This window comes from Heliangelus exortis, chromosome 9 (genome assembly GCF_036169615.1).
Source record: "Heliangelus exortis chromosome 9, bHelExo1.hap1, whole genome shotgun sequence".
NCBI classification, from domain to species: domain Eukaryota; kingdom Metazoa; phylum Chordata; class Aves; order Apodiformes; family Trochilidae; genus Heliangelus; species Heliangelus exortis.
Window position 1 is genome coordinate 2340921 of NC_092430.1, and position 16860 is coordinate 2357780.

Genomic DNA, 16860 nt, shown 5'->3' on the forward strand with positions numbered 1-16860 from the left:
GCATGCTACACATGATGGCAACTCTAAATGTGATCTTGTGAAAATTATAAAATGCGTCACCTCCATTTTTTAATTCCTTCATGTCTCAATAGTGGCTTTTTAAACTTTAACAGATTTGTTTAACTCTACAAATTGCCAGTAGTAAATTTTCCTTGTCCTGTTAAACATAGGTAGACTCATAAACTGTTGTGATACAAGATTTATAAAAATCTTGCTACTATGTCTTAAGGTTCCAGCAGTGAACAAGAAAAAGCACAAAAAATAGGTCAATATGTAATCAACTAAGAGAACAGAAATAGGTGTATTAATAAAAATCTTATGGAAGGAAAAAAAAAAAAAGACACAAGCATTGTGTATGGGAAAGAAAAGAAAGCTGGATCTACTTGGTTTATAGAAAATAGCAGATAATCATCTGGTCTGGGCTTCCAACTTGAAACAAGAGCAAGCCAGATATTCCTCCAAGAATTCTCCAGCACATATTATCCTGGACTAGGTTCAAATACCTAATTAGCATCCTCCTAAACAACTGAAAGGCTGCAGAAGTTAATAGGATTTCTTTTATTCAGTATTAACTTCGATAACCCATTTTGGTTTGGTTTTTTTTTTGTTGTTGCTTTGTTTGGGGGTTTTGTTTGTTTATTTGTAACTCACCCCCATTACTGCAAATCTGTGCTCCCCTATCAAATGACAAATGTGATTCTGCAGCTAGCACAGCATCACTCTGCTCCTTCAGAAAAAGCCAAATTTGTTACTAAATGCAATGCTGGCAAATTCTTTCCCTGGAGAAGCCTGTCCCAGAGCTGCACAAGTTTGTCTGTATGAGTTACCTCTTTGTGGAAAAGAGGGGCTTGAGTATTTTCACCACTGCAAAGAGTAAGGTGAGGACTTGAAACAGACCTCATGCTTTGCATTTCCCTTGTTGGTTTTTCTGGTATCTAACTCCTGGCTGTTTCTTTTGGGATTCACTTGTACAAAACCTACTTGTCTTATGGAAGCAGCTCTGCACCATGAGTGTTGGTGCCTTCTTAGGCAACTGAGTTTGGATCTGATGCAGAGCCCAGCATAGCCAGGGCAGCTGTGTTACAAGCTGCTCACTCTCACCAGCCACTAAAGAGAAATTTGTCTTAAAATGCTTTACAGTGATTATAGTGCTAGGCTGAATGGTGGTGACAACTTGGTCATGGTTACTGATATGATCATTTCAAATGTGATTTTCATACTTCAGCAGCTTTCCCTCCCTCCCTCCAGCAGTGCAGCCTCTCTGTAAGACATGCTTTTTGCTCTGTAATTACAGGGATGTAATTATTTGCTCTGTAACTATGCCTATGTCTAGAAACTTTATTGAAACAAGAGTGGAAAGGCAACACATATGGTTTTTCAGACCAGCACTGCTTACCACTCTAATACCTGACAGAGAACAGGTATCACTGCTGTGCTGCCACAAAGTCCTAGCAAGGTGGATCCACGCTGGATCCAACCCTGATGGTCTTGCAGCTCATCTCTCCAGGTGTCCAGCACAAGGCATTCATGCAGAGACTCCAGGCACTGCACAGGAGGGTGGGAGAAGCTAAGTGCTTCTATTGATCACTATTTCAGAACAGAATGTCATCAGTGCAAAGCCAGGCTTCCTGGCAGGGGAACAAATGAAGTGTGATGATGCAGAAGATAAGCAACTCATCCAATGATTTGTTGTGACTCAGGGAGCTGATCATGGGATAAATCTGGTAATATGATTCTTGCTGCCTTACTGGAAATGAGTATTTTATGACTCTGGAAAGTATTATTTGTCAAAAAATTCAGTCCCTCCTGAATAGCGCTGAAGTCTTTACTACAGAGACCCTCTGGAAGGCTGTGGACCCCAAGCAGAACTCCACCAGCCCCAAGGGCTGCAATCCCACAGACCCTGGAGAGCAGCACATGGAGGCTGCAGTGATCCATGGAGTTTAGGGAATGAGAAAAATCAGAGAACGAAAAAGCCATCAACCATCAATTTTCATCAGTAATGATCTGTAAAACGTCTTCCAAATGAAACCTGTAGTGTTTATCTATATCTCATCCTTGAGAAACTCCAAAAAACTCAACCAGTGCCACCAAGTTCACAGACTGAGCAATTCAAATAGTTCGTGTTCAATGACAGGAAACTAACACCTGAGTTCTCATCGTTTTGGGATGAGCCTTTATGGCTGAACAGAGATGAAAATCTGGAGAGGAGTTGGTAACACAACACACTACTGACAGAGACAACACTTTGAACAGTGCCTGTTGTCAAAAAAATGTCCACGTTGGCTTGTTATTAAAAAGCTTGCTAACCCTTGCTAGCACTGACAGAGAGAAGGAACTGTCTTGTAAGGCAACAGTTGCAGTTTCGAGCTCATCATTTCCCCTCCTCTCACTATTCTTCAGCCTGCTGTGGCTGACACTCTGCTAACCAGCTCACAATCACTTCCTTATTGCATTTGATTTCCCATGTTTCACCCTGCAGATTTTATCTTGCTAATGAAACCACAGCTATTTGTCCTCAGGTATTCACATGGTCCCCATTGCCAGGGAGCCTGAAGACCCTGAACATCTTAATGGAGCCTCACAAATTCCACTGCCTGCTTCTGAACCACCCGAGATGAAAATAAAGACTTGAAGTCATTCAGGCTGGGTCACTGGTGTTGTGTATCAATTATGCAGATTCCCTCAAATGGATTCTGAAAGCATCTGTCACACATGAAAGAAAAGCTCTGTGAGCCTTTGCTAACAAAAATGTCTTTTGTTCCCTGACAACTTTGTACATAAAGGTGTGAAACAAGAAGGTTTAAACAGCCTTTCCTACTGCATGGAGCAAGCAAAGCCTATTGCAGGGATTTGGGAGATGGCTTTTCATACGGCTGAGCGCTGGGTGAGGGAGGTGGAGGGGGGGATGGCTGCCCCCAGCCTGGGACTCACCCTGGGGCAGTTCTCATTGGGGAAACAGCATAAAGGGAATTCTGTTCCTCCCCGGGCACACAGGAACTCTCCAAGTGGATCTGTGCACAAGCACAAGGCTCTGGAAGTTTCACAGACTGTATAATGAGTGATATGCTGATAATCAGCTTAATTCCCGTTTCAAACACCTAAGTCCCTTTGTGAATCTGGCCCTAGAGACTTAATCCTGCATATAGCTTAATTAGCTTAATTGTTGACCATGTCTGGTAAAGAGAGGGTGGGCAGGACAGTGAGCTCTGGGGAAACTGTCCAGAGCTAGCAGGTCAAAGAAAAGCTTCTGGTGGATGGGGCTTGGAGGGCTCTAAATGGAAATGGCTTTGTTTAGGAAACAAGAGGCCTGGGAAGAGGCTGCAGAAGTTTGTGTTCAGATAGGCAGAAGTAACCGGGCCTGAATGAAGAGGAACCTTTTAAAGCTTTTCAGGACCAGAATGATCCCATGGCCAGGGCACTGAGGATTGCTTTGACATTCTTGTCTCCAGACAAACATCTAGTTTCACTATTTATGACTAGGGAAGTCCTAGCATGTGAGAATCCTGTGACTTACTTCTCTTTGCTCTGAAAGATGGGTGGTAGCTCAGCCTTGGCTGTGTTTCCTGAAGCTGTGACTGAGGTCCTCATGTGGAGAAGGCTCTCAGGAGAAGAGCTCAGGGACCAAACCCTTTGCAGGGCCAAAGGCTGCCACATGCAGCTCGGGCATATAGGCCTGAAGTCACATTTTCCAATATAAATCAGTAACCTGGAAAGAGAAACACTTGGGTATCTTCCTCTCTGTAAGAACAGTAAGAAAGAAGTTGGCCCTTTTTGGGGAAATTTTCAGAGAGTATTTCCTGTTGCACACAGGAAGTGTGCAGTTTTACTTGAGGCAGGAAAATCAAGGTGTGTAAATTAACTGAATATGTACCTAAGACTAAATATCCATGTAAACCTTTAATTAGGAGATGGTTAGTGTCAGTACTGAAGTTGATTTGGCAGGTTTCCTTTTGTTTCTCCTGGTATACGTGGTTTAATGTGGAGAAAGCTGCATCTCCCAAGCTGTCTCAGTCTGTAGAAGGTTTAATAAAAATAAAATAAGCTATCCTTCTACACTGAGGAAACCTTAAATATATCTTCTATTAGTGTTTGCTCATGTGAAAAAATTCTTAATCCAAAGGGTTTAAGAAACATAGCCTTGTTTTACTTGTCCTTCTATAAAAAGAATCCAAGCCTGCCCAACCTGATCAAGCTGCCTTTCTAATATTGCAAACTCGTGTATGGAAATGGCTTTTACATTTTCCCACGTTGCCCCAGAGGACAGCACCATATTACATTATACACCATAGCCAAACATCTAAACAGACAATGTTCATCCTGGCTCTTGCTCAGCCAAGCAAGGCTGGGGCAGAGTAAAGAGCAACTACCAGGAATTTCAGTGAAAAGACCCATCCAGGAGCTCGCAGTCACTCACAATCCAAGATCTTCATAGCACTCCTGAACTAACCAGACTTACCAATAGATTTAAAAGACCAGAAAAGAAGCAGCAAGGTCTCTAGAATCCTCTTTCTGTCCCCCTGGCAGTGTGGGCTGAGTAGCAGATGCTCAGTGATTCCTTGACAGTGGAGACCTGGCTGAAGTTTGCTCTCCCTCCTGCCCAGTACATCTCATGTTGGAGGCAAATCTCCACACCAGTTGACCTGGGTTGGGCCAGGATAGAGGGGATTTTCTGTCTTGTGCTTTTGCTTTCAGCTCAGTCTCTTGGAAGCAGCTGCACTGCTGAAATGAACAGCAAGTTTCTCAGGCAGTGGCTGCTGCTGGGACTGATCCCACTCCATGGTTATAGTTACAGCAGAACCAAGGACACTGCTCAGCTCTGAGGGACATTTTGCCCTCCAGAAGGAGAAAAGGAGTCAAGAGGTCCCACCTGGAACCCTCCTTTGGGGAGGAAGGGACAAGAGAGATGCCAGAACTGACCAAACAGAGGATTCCATCCCATACACCTCATCCTCAGGAGAAATGGGAGGGATCACCAGGCTCAAACCCCTTCCTGCTTCCCCTGCTTCTCCTCTCCCTCTTTGCTTCAGCATCTTGGGAGGATTCCATCCCTTCCTCTGCCTCTGCTCCTGATCCATTCCAGCCTGAATCTGTGTGTTCCTGCCTCCAGCTCCCAACTGCTGCTGACTCCAGGATTCCAGCCTGGACTTTCCCAGGGCTGCCCTGCAGCCTCTGTGGTGATTTGAGAGTTATTGGGGGAAAGGGAGGAGGAACGTGGGATCAATTTTCCTGTCTATTTGTATAGATTTAGTCGTTTTTCCTATTTATTATTATTTTTTCATTCAAGCTGTGTAGTTCAGTTCCCAACCCATCAGTCTCTCTCCCTTATTCTCTCTCCTTCCTTTATCAGGGAGGGGAGGGGGATTAATAAAGAGCATCTGTTATTCAGCTTAATTGCCAGGCCAGTGTACCAACCAACCATCCACTCTTTACTTCCCAGCACATGGACTAAAAGGTAAATCTGCTTTGTGCCTGTACTCCTGAATGTCAGATGAGCATAGACCAGCTTGGGAGAGCCACTGTACCCACTGAGGCCTTCCTACCACCTAGAGCCAGCTGCTTTCATGGTTTGAACCAAAGCCTGAAGAGAGAGTTCCCAAACCACAGTGTTCTGTAAGCTCCCAGGATGATGCTCCCATGGCAGTCACTCTACCCTGGCAGTGTGGGCAACTGCTGACCTGTGATGCAGCCCTCAGGGCAGGGGCACATGCAGTGTAAAAGCTCTCATTTCACCACCTGCCTCTGTTAAATTGAAGAAAACAGCTGTCAAATACTGTACCCCCTCTCCCCCAGTTACTTCACTTTCCTGTTAGTTTGGCTCCTTGCACTACAGTCTTTGTTTAAAGGAATAAGTATTAGCATGTCTTTTTTTTTTTTTTTTTTTTTTCCCTAGTGCCCTGCAATCTGTTCTGCCACATGAGACAGGTGGTGGTCTTTGGGAGACCATGCATCTCATCTTCTTCTCTGTCCTGACAGTCTCTGACCCTCTGTACACTTCACTCTTCTAGTGAAATGGGCATCTGTTTTCTGCTCCTTCCTCCTTATGGGAAGGTTTCAGCTAAGTGCTGATCAGACTGCTCTCTCACAGTAACTCAGTAAGAATTTTTTTAGAGGAATTTTGTTTGACAGTTCATACAAAAGCCTCCTGTCCTCTTGAATGAACTTGTTCAACCTTATTTTACACTTAGTTCTTCCTGTAGAAGTAAACACTTGTGACTACATTTCTTCATTTAAGGCATAAGTGTATTATTCTATTAATTAAACACATTCTCATGTATTTTCTGTGACTCGACTTGTCCTGATTTGCAATAAACACTCATTAGAGCAAGCTTAATTGATGCTTTAACACTGGAGCCTATTATCATTCAGTGTTTGCTAGTACAGTCACTGGCTAGAGTTTATATTTCACACAGAATAAGTGTTTAATTTTCTCCCAGTGTTACTTACCATTAGTGTATTTAGCTTATCAGAAAATGCAGCAAGAAACAAACGCAGCCCCCAGCCTCTAACTGAACCAACTCATTATTTTTTCAGTTGGGAAAAAAAAGGAGGAAACCCAAAAGCAGCTTTTTAGATACTGAAAAAAATAACTTCTGTTTTGTCTGGATTATTTTGTAAAAATAAACAGTAATGAAAATATATTTGGCATCAATAATTTCTATGACTGCACCAGCATCACTGAATCTAGCTGCTTTCACTGACAGAAAGCCACCTGCTATACCCTCAGCTTGCAGTTGCTTTTTTGCTGTTGCTTGTTGCATGAAAAATTAATAGGGGTTGCTTAGCTTGAGAGGTTTTGTGGGATTGTACATCAACTGGTCGTGTTTCACAAGGAAAAGATGCAAGCACTGCCCTTTTGTACTGTCCCTCATACAGGAAGGTATATGAGATGTTGTCTCAAGTAGGGCCCCAGGGAAAATATTATTTATTTAAATTAATACAGACAGATAGTCATTTAGGTCCTCCCAGTGTTCCAGAGAAAACTGAGGCTGGAGCAGCTTTGTGCAGCCATGGCTAGGTTTTCAGAATGAGGTGTAGATCAGCTCATGAACATACGTGCAGGAAAACCTGTGTGATTGGACTTGGTTTAATTTACAGCATATGGAAATGACACCTTGTAGCTCACACTTTCTGGATCACTGGTGTTGCTGTGAGGTCACCACTTCATTTAGTTTTTCCACAAGTATTGTGAAACATTTAAAGTAGCTAGGAAATAAGGTCTTTTTTGGTAGGGTGTGTATCCTTCTTAGGATACCTCCTAGTATTCTAGGAGGACCTCCTAGTAATACAGAATAAGCCTACACAGAAATACTTTCTAATACATATTTTAAAAAAAAAAAATTGTACTGGCAAATGCATCCACAGTGTGGATACCTCCACATACTCTCCATATAAGATGCATGTATGATTTTTTTAATACCTATGCCCATGTATAAACTATATGCAAAACATATATCCAGGTTTAAATTAGAATACAGACACCTACAAAAAGAAACTTACATGTAAGTATGCAGATATATTAAATAGGACTGCTGCCCAGTTGCTAGTTTTATTTCTTAAAAATGATATTAGGTACCCTGGCTTAATTTTATAAAGAGATGGAATAAAATCTACTGAATATCAAGGTACAAGGAACCAGCCTGGCCAAGAGGAGGATGCAAAGAGCCATCAGAGCTCCAGCAGAAGGACAGCCATTAAGAGTGCTCTTTCCCAGGGGGTTGAGTGGGGAGAGAGAGAGAGAAGGAGTTTGTGCCCCAAAATCCCAAGGCTGTGATTAATCCCATTGTGCAAACCCCATGCTGCTGAGGGCCAGAGAGGGAGGTTGGGAAGTGCTGCTGTGAGTACACCCAAGCCTTTCTGAATAAGAAAAATGGGAATGAGGAGCAGCTTGGATGCAGCAGCAGAGAGCACAGCATCAGCTGGGATGCAGCACAGACCCCTGAGAGCACTGCCCTTCCCCACTCTGTGCCTGGCATGTGCCACACTGCAGCCATGGCTCAGCTCACACCACCCAGCTTAATACCAAAGGACAAGAAAAAAAAAAAACAAAACAAAACAACTCAGAGTTTACTACTGGGCTCCTCAAAGCAACTCAACACTCCCTGCTTCTCCTTCTGGTGGGAATGCCAGGGCAGTGTTACAGCACCTTTCTGCTGATTTCCCTCATTTCATGCTCATCTCTTCAGTTCCTAAATACCATATATTTTTTTTCACTGACTTCTCTGGACTTGAGTTACACTATTTTTCTACAGTAAAAAAAGTGAGACTCTGTGTGGGGATTCAGACAGAGTCCCAAACCATTCTGAAGAGGATTATCCATGTCCTCATTCCCCTCTGCAGAGACAACAACAGACACTACTAACATGAGGCTGTCTCAATTCCTCCCTCAAATCCAACAGGGAAGTTCCCTGCTGACACAAACCCCATTAAAACCAGTGGATTTTCATCATTGGAGATTATAGCCCTAGAAGTGTTTGCATGGATTTCCCCAGAGAAAAAGCACAGTGACCTTGAAAAGAAATTAAAGGCTCAGTCGCTGCCCATATTTAAAACTCAATGTCTATTAGCTCAGGGATGACCAGCACCTGGAAAAAATTCCACATATCCAGTGGATAAAGTCCCACCTAAACACAGCAAGCACGTGTTTGTGTGCTTTGTTTGCAGAGACAGCACTGTCAGGTACATTTGGTACTCTGAAGGGTTTCCAGAAAAATCATAGAATCATAGAATTGGCTGGGTTGGAAGGGACCTCAGAGATCATCAAGTCCAACCCTTGAAATATAAAGCTTTGACCCTCTGCAGAGGGTCAGAGTTTAGGTACAGACAAATTAGTTTCTAAGGTCCTAAACTAACTGGAGAGCCCATGGCAGGCAGCATGAGGGGTGCCTACTTGTCTTGTTAAACCACATTAAGCACTCTGCCTAAACAAACCAGGGAAAACCAAACCATCAGAAAACAAAACAAAGCTGAAGCATCACAAATCAGTAAATTTCACCTTCGAAGGTGTAGATTCCTGCATCTGAAGTAATTCATGTTAGAAATGAGTGTGGATTAACTTGCTCTGGTATCTCTGCACACACATGCCTCAAGCATACAGTGAGAAGGATTGAAAACCAGACCTTTTCCTTCACAGCTTCCCCTCCTGCTGTATTCCCAGTGATGCCAGCAGCCTCTGCAGCTCAGTGCAGTTGTCACTAACTTCAATGAAGCTGTCACAGTTGCACCAGGGATTTATTTGGAATCTGACTTTAACGTGGGAATATGTGGAGCCAGACGTGTAAGAGGAAAAGGCTACCCAAAATAAACATCTGGGGAAAAAATGAGGACAGGAGAGCTCAGTGCTTTGCACACATCTCGAGCTGGTAACAGCTCCATTTGCAGTTCCAGTGGGTAGGCTGCACCAGGGTTAGCTGGAATCCATCCCTGGGAATTTTCCTGAGTGCTGTCAGTGTGCCTGGGCTGGTTCCTACTTTAGCCATCCAGCTTCACCAGAAATGATGCTCTCTCCTCTCCTTCCATCACAGTTCCTGCCCGACATCAAGAGGCAGAAAATCATCCCTGTGTCTGGCACTGATTAGGAGACAGTCCCATTCCCAGGGTGAGGGAGGAGGATGAGCAACATGTGGGAAGCTACAAGTGGTGAGGAGGAAATTCACTGCTCAGTGGAAGAAGAGCTGGGGGCTCAGGTTCCACAGGTGTACCCACAAAGAGCCTGGCTAGGTATAATTTTGGATTTCTGAGTGTTTTCTGATTTCAGTCTATTTTTTAAGAGCTGTTAATAATGCCAGACACTGAAGGCTTGGCATGATTTACTAGATGGATGCACTTTCCTTGCAAGACACACAGCAGAAAAACTTCCCTCCAAGAAAAACTCTTTCTGAGACCCAAAGGAGCATTCCAAATCCCCTCAGCCCTGTTCCATTCATTGCTTCCCTCTCCACACTCCACACAGAATGCCTTGGGATGGAAGGATCTTTAAAAGGTCCCCAACCTCCTTGCAGTGAGCAGGGACAGCTTTAACCAGACCAGGTTGCTCAGAACCCCATCAAGCTGGGCCTTGAATGTCTCCATGGATAGAGCAACCTGTTCCAGTGTTTCACCTCCTTCCTAGTGAAGAAATTCCATATCTACTCTGCTCCAGGTGGAAACCACTGCTACACATGAGGACAAGGAGAAGGGAGAGACCTTCCTGCCAGCTGACAACTACTGCATACCTTCAGCTACCTTGTCCTCATGAACAGGCAAGGCTATGATGAAAAAGGAGGTAAAGACATTTGGTATTGTGAAGGGTTTCCAAAAAAATATAAAGCTTTGGTAAAATGAGTTCTGTGTTTTGTCTCATGCAATGATGTGTATTTTACTGTTAAGAAGCAGGAAGAGATAGGAGAACAACTCTTTATGCAAAAAATATGAAATATTATCTGGCTTTTACAGAATTAGATGTCTCATGTGCTTTGGTTCTTCTGTAGATTCCACTGGCCACCCATGATACACCTGTCAACATGATACCAAGCACATTCTGCCTCAGTTCCACCTCTGCAAATTTGGAAAAATATTCTTCAGTATTGCTCCAGTGAAAGGATCCTTGCAGCCACAACTCTTCTCTCTCCAACACCTGACTTTCACAGAACAGTGCCTTAATCAAGAGTCAAACAACAGCTTTGCATGAATACAAATCACCCAGGGCCACCTCACCACAACCATAAACTGCAATTCATTTCTGAGCTGATAAACATTTCCCTACAGATTGTATGTTCATGACACTGCTGCTGGGCAAACAAGCTTGCTGCACCCTGAGCTGCTCTCAGATGCTAAACAAAGCCTTAATATATCATAGAATTATAGAATCATAGAACTGTCTGGGTTGGAAGGGACCTCAGAGCTCATCAAGTCCAACCCTTGATCCACTCCCCCCGTGGTTCCCAGCCCATGGCACTGAGTGCCACATCCAGGCTCTTTTGAAATATCTCCAGGGATGGAGAATCCACCCCTTCCCTGGGCAGCCCATTCCAATGCCTGAGCACCCTCTCAGTAAAAAAATTCTTTCTAATGTCCAACCTAAACCTCCCCTGGCACAACTTGAGCCCTCTTGTGCCCTCTTGTCTTGCTGAGAGTTGCCTGGGAAAAGAGCCCAACCCCCCCCTGGCTCCAACCTCCTTTCAGGGAGTTGGAGAGAGTGATGAGGTCTCCCCTGAGCCTCCTCTTCTCCAGCCTCAACACCCCCAGCTCCCTCAGCCCTTCCTCACAGGACTTGTGCTGGATCCCTTCCCAGACTCCTTGCTCTTCTCTGGACCTGCTCCAGCACCTCAATCTCCTTCCTGAGCTGAGGGGCCCAGAACTGGACACAGGACTCAAGCTGTGGCCTCCCCAGGGCTGAGCACAGGGGCAGAATCCCTTCCCTGGACCTGCTGGCCACGCTGTTCCTGAGCCAGCCCAGGATGCCATTGGCCTTCTTGGCCACCTGGGCACACTGCTGGCTCCTCTTCAGCTTCCTGGCAATCCAGACTCCCAGCTCCCTTTCTGCCTGGCTGCTCTCAGCCACTCTGTGCCCAGCCTGAGTTTCCTTAAAGGTGACTACTTTTACACCTGGCTGATGGAATTAATATGCAGTGCTGTACATTCAGCATCACTGCTATGTAAGATATTTCCTCTGAATATGCAACTTAAGCTCTTGATCAAAACATAAACAGAACAAGAGATTTAACAGCTTCCAGGAGGTTTTGCAGCTGGGTTAATTTAGCAATTGCCAAGATTGTGTGGGAGTTTTCACTGTTTCCAAGATAACCCTTTCAAAACCTATTATCTCACTACATGGAAGAATTCTTCCATATTATTTATTTGTTTCACACATGTGCACCTGCCACAACGTACAGAATGAAAAGGAATTCTGGTAGAGTCTTTATGTTAGAAGACTCTGGTGATCTCAAGAGTGGTACCAGGTCCTTGTCATGTAGCCACATAAATATTATAGCTATAACATCTTGGATGAAGACAGAGAAAGATTCCAAACCAGATTACACCTTTGCAAACTTCTTTTGTGCGTAAATATATAAATAATAAAAAGCCACCACATTCTCTTCCAAAGACAGACACATGTACTGGTAGAAATAAAGCAGCTTGTAAAGAAAGAAGCCCAATTCACCATCTAATACTAATGGGAAGGGGCTGGGATCTGGATGGATGTTAATAACTCAGGACTCTCTACTGGAATGATTCCACAATTTTAAAATGGAAAAAACCCCAATGTGTTCAGGGAAGCACAGAAAAGCAGTGCTACAACAGCAAAAGAAATCAAACACTGATCAATATCACTGTGGTCACCCATTACAAAGACTCATGATGTGTTTTCAATGCACTTTGTAGCCAAGCCATATTTTTCCCCTCTTTCTTTCCCTGATGTCTTCTGGTAATAAAACACATATGAAATAATTTCTGGAAGGACAGTCCTTCTCCTGTTTTGCTTTCATAGATACCTTGTGGTGGAGCCTAAATTGCAGAGGAGGATTGGAAAACAGTGCTTACAGCTAGATCTGACTGAAGATGACAGAAAGCCACACCAACAACAGATTGAAAGACTTCAAAACAGGAACCAAGGAGAGTCAGTTCAGTCACAGCTTGGAGACACCAATATCTTTGTTTCAAGCAGCTTCAGTCCTTCCCTCTCAATTCATACAGAGCCTGGAAGGCAGACAGCATGGAGAAGACTACTTGGACTTACTTGACTATAGAAGAATTTAATGCAAGAATTTTCATTCAAATATGAATTTTAAGATGCCCAGCATGCTGCTTCATTTCCAAGGACTATTAACAACCTAGTAAACCTTCTGTTTGTTCACCACAGAGCCAGAGGCCTGCAGTTTCTCATGGCTGCAAGGCTGCTAAGCCCTGTTAAGATGCTGAATGTCCTTTAAGAGGCACCCACTGTGCTGATGCAGAGTGCTGGGAGCTGGCATGGCCACACACCAGGGCACTGCTCCTCCTAACACCCATCCCAACAGCCCTGCAGCTGGCCCAAACCTAGCTCTGTGCTGGCATGGGGACTCTGCTTTCAGCAGCTCTCACCTCCTCTGGCACCTACAAACACCAGCAGAGCAGGAAAGTCTCCTTTTTGCTTGGTTCTGTAAAAAAATAAACAAAAAACCCAAAACAACCAACCCCAGAACTGCTTCTGATACACCTGAGAAAGAACTGGCAGGAGGGTGGGTTACAATCAGATGCTGAAAAAGAGTTTTAAAAATACATCACCCACAAACATTCTCATTCCTTGATTTTCCATTGTTGTTGTAGTAGTCAAAGCCACTATCAAGCAGTCCTGCAGCATGATTAGCAACAGATTTAATTGCAGGTGGAGCCTCTGCTCCATTAGTTCAGGCCAAGATCTAGAAAGGCATATTTTGGCTAGCATGTACTTCAAGAACACTTCAAGAAAATACCTACATAGAGCAGCAAGATCTTTGCCCCACTATGAATGCCAAACATGCCATTTTCTGCAGCATAGGGTAATGGATGAAAATTTAATGGTAAGAAAATCAGGCTCAAGTGTTTTAAAGAAACCCAAATTTTTTGTTATCTTGGAAGCCTCTGAGCAGCAGCAGTCTCTCCCTCTCACCTTTAGTGGGGGACTCAGCCACAGAAGCAATCTCTGCATGCAGGGCTGGGTTCCATCCTTTGACAACTGGTGTGTTTTTGTCTAAGGACTGCAGTTTTGGGCCAGATAAATACTTGGAAAAGAAAAGGAAACTTTGTGCTGTCACCACACCCCATTTCCATGGAAAGTTAAGAAGCCAGACAAAGCCCTTTTAGAAGCAGCTTTGCATAAAGAATACAAAATTACTTAATTCAAACATTATATAGGGTACTACTATATAGGGTACTACTTAGTTCAATCTATTTTCTTTTTCAAAATACAATTAAATCCATGGCTTTTTTTCAGAAACCATCCCTATTTTTTTCAGATGTGGTTTCATCTGGAGTCTCCAATTGGAAATATTTTGCCAGGGATCTGATTTTCAGGATAGGATTTCACACCTTTCTGAGACTCTCTCTGTAAGCTGTTTCATCACATGGGAATGTTAGGGATGTCCCCAGAGTGGAGAGCTGTCACCAGCAAAGCTCTGAACTGTGAGGGAAAGAAAATTGTGATATTTCATTCTAGAAGGCAATTTCTGGTTTTGTTCATGGTTGGTCTACAGGTTAGAAGAATGCCAGAGAGGAAAGTCAGCACCAGGATGCTGCCTCTGATGGAGAGAGCTGAAGACAACCCTGCCAACCCCCAAGACTGCCTGTTAGAACCCAAACACAACAAATCCACATGGTTTTCTAGCAACATCCCCCTTTTCTGATTAAACTCTGAGATTTCAAGCCAACCCCACTAGAATATCTCCCTTTCTTCACAGGCATTAAAGCCTTTCCTCAGTCTAACAAAACTGGTTCACTTCAGATCCTGTAGAGTCACAGATCAAGGTGACAACCTCACACCTTCTGCAGAGAGCTGGACTTTGGGGTGGCATTGCCAAGATTAGAGACATGGAGACAAACCATGAAACTTGTAGCAGCAAGCTGTTGCATACCATACCATACCATAGACTGCTGGCATACACCATGAAATATCTCTGTTCACATCCATTTTGTTACAGCCTTGAGGCAGGATTTCATGAAGCAAAGTTGGGGGAAAAGGGAGTATTATTCATCAGAAAAAAAAAAAAAGGTCTTTGAGCACGAGGCTTTTTTTTGCATCTGAACCAGATAAAATAATTAAGTTTAGGATAAGGATAATGCATACTTCATTCTTTAGGGTGTTTTCTTCTGAGCTCACATAAAAACTCAGAAGACCCTCGGTGCAAAGTTTTCATAAGGACAAGTGAAAATCATAACAAGCTCTCTGAAAACAAAACCCCATGAACTCTGGGGTTATTGCAACTCCCTCCTCTCTTTTCTTTTTGTGACTTGAGCACATAGCCATCACCTGCCAAACTTGCTGTTGTTCACAGTAGAAGGTCAAAGTGTTTAACAAGAAAAGATGTAGCAGATGTGTTTTGGATGAAACTGTGTTTTTGACCTGGCCACTGGCTTTAGGAATGCCATTCTAATTACTTCATGAAATTTCACTAAATTGTAACCCTATTTCTAATAATGTACTTTCAGCAATGTTTTAATTTGAGATGGAAAAAAACCACCCTCAAAAAACCTTCTTTAAACAACAAACACTTTCAGAATACAATCTGTACTTTGCCATCAAAACCTCCATGATCTTTGCTCCTATAAATCATCTCTCTGAGGTAGAAAGGGAGAGATTAGAGAATTCTTACCCTCCATTCCTGGAACCACAGCCTCATGTCCCCCTCCTCACCTTTTCTTTAGTCTCTTATAAAGCACTGCCATTCTAGCTATCAATTTCAGCCAGGGTTTTCAGGTGTGACCCATTCTCCTCATTGCCAAACAAACCCCTTTCCTGTTCCAGATGCATTCTGTCAGGCAGCAATAAAAAAAACCCAAAAACCTCTCCAGCTGATTTTAGTTGCACTAACAAGGCCAACTCAATCCTTTCCCTCCCCCTCTCTGAGGCTCTTTGAGGTCAATTCCTGATTTCCAGGGAGTTACCACATCCATATTCTGGTTCACATACCTATCAAACATAATTTCTGAATTATCAGCCTGCAATAATCTGAAATTCTTCTCCATTAAAACAGCAGCAGCCACCTTGATTTTCCTGAGCTTTGACACATTTTTAAACTGGAAGAGGGTAGATCTGAGGACTCAAATATTCCCTTCTTAGAGATTTATGTTTCTAGGCAGGGGTTTTCAGAAAGAGCATAGAAGCTCTATTGGCAAAAGACTATTTTTAACTGTAAAGATGTAGCTGTCACATTGCAGAGCTCCAGTTTCAACAGGCAGCAAGAAGAGGAAGGGGCTCAGGCCCCTCTATATGCACGGGAGACATGGGCACTGTTAAATTGTTCCCAAAGGAAACAAGTGGAACAGTCAGGCCCAGAAATTTAGAGTTCATATTGACAGAACCTCCCTATTTATGACACAGTAGTTGAAATCTGCACTCTTGAACTCTCCTTTCATTTTCAGCAAGTCCCAACACACAGTGGTGCAGACTGAGAGAACACCAGTAAATAACAGAATATGACATGTTGGATAAAGAGAGAACAGGGTTTGGAGGCTGCTTTTTTCCTAGCAATATTCTCAGGTTCTAATCTGAGGTGCCTTGGTGGCTTCAGTCACCACCTTTTGAGGTGGGTACCACCCAAGTCCTGCTCTTCCACTTGTGCCAGGGCACTGAACAACCAATGTGTGCATCAGAACAGCTCTGCTAAAAGCCCTGCTCCTTTTATTTACCATACAGTGCAGCATGAAGAAAGAGCAGATGTTCCTTGGTCTGCAGGACAGAAGCTCCTCTCCCTGTACAGATGCCTCTCTGGCAGCCAGTCTCTCTTTTCAGATGCAAGTTTCTGGAGGCCATCACCTCTGATTGCCTCAGAAGTTCCTGATGGTGCTAGTAATGAATGCTTAGTTTAGTCTTTGAACAGGCAAAGTCTCCTTAGCTCAAGTAGAAGAATTTTAATGATATTCTGCATTCTTTTCTTCCAGATCCTTGCCTCACATAAGGAATATTGGGTTGCTTGCTGCCACCACTAAATAAATAGTAAACAGAGAGAGCTCTGAAGTTAGTAATCCTGGGGAGTTCAGAAGCTTCCCAAAACCTGCAGGGTAAATGTTGCATGAATATATCCATATCATGACAACTAATAGTCTTGGGGCCTTGGACACTTTCTAAAAGCAGCCTGGAGTCAGTAAGTCATACTGACACCTTACCAATCTTGGCCCTAATTGATGATCTTCCTGGAAAGAACA